This window comes from Lactuca serriola, chromosome 4, assembly GCF_051521515.1.
Source record: "Lactuca serriola cultivar US96UC23 chromosome 4, Lser_US96UC23_V15, whole genome shotgun sequence".
Lineage (NCBI taxonomy): Eukaryota > Viridiplantae > Streptophyta > Magnoliopsida > Asterales > Asteraceae > Lactuca > Lactuca serriola.
Window position 1 is genome coordinate 258,488,946 of NC_136411.1, and position 5,601 is coordinate 258,494,546.

Consider the following 5,601-nt stretch of genomic DNA (forward strand, 5'->3'; position numbering starts at 1 on the left):
GCTTTTATATGGGTTATGGTATTATATGGAGGCGCTCACTCATAAATTAAGTGTTGGGTAACTACGTATGCTTATCTACCCAAAATAGCAACGTGCTTACAAAATTTTCTCTATAAAAAAAATATGAAACTTAAAACTTGTAAAACATAGCAAAATACATAAATTTGTTTACCCATAATAACAAAGCACTCACAATTTAATGTTACTAATAAAGATAAGAAAAAAAGGACATTGACCATATATATTGATCCCTTTTTACTTTTGTATAAAGAAAACGTTACAAATATATGCAATGAATGATAGTGAGCAACTTTATACGTCTTCCTAACAATGTGGTAAAATGTAATTTGTTTTTTTACCCGTAATTAAATTTCTTTAAACATAATACCAATGTACCTATCATTTTCTTATCCATAATAACAACATTCTTATATTTCTTTACAGTAATCATACCCAACTGAAAGCTATAGGACTACTCACAACATATTTTCCTCCGGACCACTTTAGATGACCAAATCCAGTAGACCCCGATTGCATGGAACTAGCTGTAAATGTAACAGTATACACCTTTTTCTCACCTTGCTTCGTGAAAATTAACTCTTCTGGGTCAACCGTAATCTTGACTGCCGCCACCTTTGACCATACCGAAACCTTATAAGTCTCCGGAGTCCCCACATTTTTCAGAGTCCTGGTGTACTTAACAGTGGTCGGACCACCCCCGACACCACCACCTTCGCCGGAATCCGTCAGCAAAGGAACCGCAAAAGACGGGTAGTTAAGATCTTCCACCCTGTATTTCTTTCTACATGTGAAACTTCCACCTCCAAACGTTTTAATGGCATTTGAACTATAATTCAAAGCGCAAAGAAAGCCCAAATAGTCGTTAGGTGAGGCGTCATAGACCAGACCAGGGTCCATGGCTCGAACTGGGTCTACATGGCCCGAACCATGGTCAAATGGGGTCGATGGGTTTCCGGTTGCAATATCCTTCAGCCCTTCACCGTTTTTGTATGCGCTGTAAGCTGTGGTCATAAGTGCTGATTTTATTTCTGCTGGTGTCCACGCAGGGTGAGCCGCCTTCAGTAAGGCGGCTAACCCGCTTACGTGGGGACATGACATTGATGTCCCGGACACGATGTTGTATTCGACACGTCGCGTGTCTTCTGTTAAGCCGGTTGGACCGGTTTTACCGGTCCAACCGGCTAAAATATTTACCCCTGGTGCGATGAAATCCGGTTTCAGGATTTCAGGGGTGAGCGGGTTCGGGCCCCGGGAACTGAAAGCTGCAACTACTGGTGACGGTTGGATGTGTAATTCGGTTACTCCGGATGCAATTGTAGCCGTTGGATTGTCATTTGAGAGTATATAGCTTTTTATCGCCTCACCACCTCGGTAACCGATGGCGGCGGTTGGGATCAAGTGGGCGTCAGCCACCAGGTCCTCCCCGAACGTATCGGAGTTCGCCAGAATCATTCCGACACCACCGGCTGCCTTCACCACCATCCCCTTCTGCACCCGCGAATTCCCGCCACGTTCACACATCACAATTTTTCCGGTGGCTCTCCCCCGTGGCAATGTACCCGGGAGACATAAGTTCCCGGTGGTGTTGCTGATATTTCCGGCGTAAACAACCGGAACCACGGATTCTGGTAGTGGTTTTCCACTATAAAGCGATACTCCCCGGAATTTCTTCCCGTTTCCGAGAACAACATACGCCGGAAATTCACGATCAAGGGTTCCGGCACCAACCGTAGCTATCCATGGCGCGACATTCGATAAACCAAACGGGCCGGGCCCACTGTTTCCGGCAGAACATGCTACAAATATCCCACGGGAAACTGCCTTGAACGCACCATAAGCCACCACGTCATTGGTGTAATCAGCAAGCGAGCCGCCAATTGAAAGTGATAAAACATGGACACGATCCGCAATCGCCTTTTCTATTGCCGCCAGTATATCGCTCCCGAAACAACCACCGAGCCAACACGCTTTATAAACCGCCAGCCTGGCATTCGGAGCCATCCCACGAGCCGTCCCTTTCGCGAACCCAAAAAGACTAGCTCCGGTCACAGTTGAACCGGCGGCTGTGGTGGCGGTGTGGGTCCCGTGTCCATCATCATCTATGGCAGACCGCGATTCTATTGTTTCATCAATCGGCCCGTATGTGGCTTCATATGCTCTCGAAAAGAACGTTGCCCCAATCAGTTTCTTATTACAGTTTGATACCCCAAAGCTCGTACCATTCTTACACTCGCCTTTCCACCACCCCGGAATCGGGCCGAACCCAGTGTCGTCTAAGCTTTTACTTCCGGGCCAGACACCGGTGTCCACCACCCCAATCACCACATCACCGCCGGAGCCCAGCCCGGAAAACATCGTCTCCCTCCCTGCAAGTCCAAGAAACTCCGGTGACCGGGTGGTGTGAAGCTTGTATATAACCTCTTCTTTAACTGATAAAACACCGTGTTTTTTCTCGAGTAATTTCGCTTGTTCAACCGTGAGCCGGGTGGAGAACCCGTGGATGACGTTTTCATACATATACAACATTTCCGGCGACTCGGAAACCGATTCCATAGATGTTGCGTACCAGTTCCGGTGGTCGGAATATTCCGGCGGCATCACCACCTTGTCCATGTGAACGATGTACGTTTTCCGTTCCTGGTTGGTGTTTGCCGCCGTGTAGCGGTGGCAAACCGCCATAGTTACGGCCATCAGGAGGATCACCCTGGGGTTCATTTGGTATGGTTTATGAGGGTAATTAAGTAGGGAATGATGGAATTGAAGTGGTGTTGGCTAGTAATATATATATGGGGTATGCATGGGTACGTTGTTGCTATCTAGGATTTGAAGTGATGGGGCCTACGAGAAATGATTTGACTCGTAATCAGTGAGTTTGCTGTTGCTATTTGTTAAAAGTCTCTGGAAAGGAATCTTATTTGTTATTAGTGGGTACCGGTAGTGGCTGCCGGTATTTAATACGATGTTAATTGTTCGATCAAATTATTAAACTTGTCGAAAGCAACATAGATACTATGGAAATATAAGGAGTCGTTTATTACAAATTTAAGATTTAAGATAAGATGAGTAGCTAAGAACTCGTTTGTTGTCCAAGATGGCCATACCATATACCATATATACTGTATTGGATTGAAAACAACTGATATTGATATCAATGTGACAATTTTTATTTATTTATTTATTTATTTTAAATGTCTGTCATCCCCGTTAAAAATAGCATTATAATTTATTTATAAAGTTTGGTTGTCTCGTATAACAAACGCAGTGTAAATATACAGAATTGTAGATGTGGTTGTATTTCTTATTGTTTCCTGTCTAATAATTCATGGAAAAGCCAAAAAGGTTCTTGGTGGGTGTCTGTACAACTAATATGTTATCGCTTTAGTAGACGATGAAGGATCACTTTATCGGAGGAAGCACTATCGCAAAAAGCTTTTAACAAGTATTTAAAAGTTGAAATGAGTCGATGGGAATGATTCATCTTCCAATATAAGGTATAAGTAATGCAGATAAATAAAGCAAAAGTCATATCTTTTGATACGTGTCTTAAAGAGACTTGAAAACTATGTAAAAGACTAAAAGGAGCATATTTTATAAACATTAGGTAATCATTATGATCTTTAACACTCTTAAGTAACCGAGGAATCCAATACTTAGAAAATACACTTCCTTTGAGTTGTGATGTTATTTGTATGTTCCATGATAGAGGCCCTAGGAGGTTTATTCGTAAGAGAAAACTATTAGCCCAACCCACTGATTACATGATTATGGGAAAACACAAGTTTGGGATTGAAAAAGTTGTTGGATATGCATCTTTAAAACATGAAATGTTTTGTTTTGCTTCAAATTTGAATAAATTTGTTGAACCATGCTTTTGATGATGCTAAAATTGATGAAAATCGGATAAGCGCAATGAATGACGAAATTGAAGCGTTAACTAAAAATGGTACTTGGAAAATTACTGATTTACCTAGTAGCAGAAAACCAATAGGTTGCAAATGTATATAAAATAAAATTTAACTTCATAGCTATGATTCGTAACCTGTTGAGTTTGGTGCAAATTTGAATACTATGATAAAGTGAAGAGAAGAAAGTGGAAATTATGGAATGTGAAGGGGTAAAGTTTGATACGAAGAAAGATTTTTTTTTTTTTAATTAGCTATACTCGATTTCATATTGATGATCTTATGTTGGGCCCGAGTATGCAAAAGACAAGATGGAGTAGTTACGTCCCGAAAAAAAAAAAAGAATCATTTTGACTTGGAGGGTTTTACAATATCGGATCCCTACTAGAAGTAATTTGACTAATCGGAGAATTGACTTGGATTCTTTTATATGCACTTCTTGTGATGTTGAGATTGAAGAAACGCCTCATTTGTTTTTGTCTTGTGATGTTGAGGTGCCGAGTAGGGGGTGTTTGGCTTAGCTTTTCACAGCCAAAAGTCCTTTTTATAAAAAAAAAAAACAAAAAAAATGTTTGGCAAACTAGTAACTTTTCGAGTTTTAATACAAGGAAAATCAACTTTTTGGAAAAGTCAAGAAATCCTAACTTTTTGTAACTTTTTGGAAAAGAACTTTACACGCCCTAGGTCAATGGGAGAACTTTAGAACTTACTTATTCCTCAATTTCGATTAACCTCAAACTTATTTTTTGGTGTGATAATCGGCCTATGTCTAATATGAATCAGTCTTGGAAGCTATTTTTATGATGACGATATGAAGCCCTTTGGAGGTACCACAATGGTGCGGTGTTTGGCTTCAACAAGTTTGGCAAGTCTAATATGTTGTTTTTTTTTTTTTTTTTTTTTTTTTTTTTTTTTTTTTTTTTTCGGTTCTATGTGGAAACCATAAACTAGAAGTCAATTGGATTTTGTGGTTGCATAACTCTCTTTGGCTATTACTTTGTAATTATTTATTTTTTCTACTAGCTTCTTGCTAAGCCTTTTTATAATATTTAGCGTTTCCAAAAAATATTATAGAATAAATACCTAAAAAAAAAATAGTGTTCTATTTTCATCTTAGTGGCCTGAGATGGGTTTGGAATCGACCGTCACTATGTTTTATTATTATTATTTTTTAAAGATACTATTTGCATAATCACTAACATATAGTATGTTTGATTCTGGTATCATTTGCTTTTAAGATTTTATAAGTGAAATTCTACGATTGTAGTAAATATTCATGCTTCTTTTTATTTATAGGAGCTGTATCAATTATTGAATGAACTTATGCTATACTTTAAGAAAACATAATATATACAAATATGTAGAAATTTGTTTCAAGGATACCCTGTATTGAAGGACTACAGCTAATCTTTTTATCGCGAGCCTAAAGCGGCTGGTATATGTGTATTTCTGTAGAATATAATAACTCTAGGGCCCATCAAAACATGTTTTTCGTACCTTAAACACCACATGCTTTCATTTTGTAAAACATTTAAACTGTTGATAATAAATAAAAGCATGTAATCATAAACAACATTTACACCACCACTCATAAAGTCGAAAGCTCATCATATATGCTTTACGTACACAATCATGCCCACCGGAACTAGTTCTAAGGAGATTCTTAAGTCATATGTAT

General features: G+C 39.3%; 1 pseudogene; it reads right to left on the minus strand.

Annotated features, from left to right (window-relative positions):
- Positions 1-215: 215 nt before the first annotated feature.
- LOC145096958 (subtilisin-like protease SBT1.7 pseudogene) lies at positions 216-2,783 on the minus strand (annotated as a pseudogene).
- Between the last annotated feature and the right edge of the window lie 2,818 nt (positions 2,784-5,601).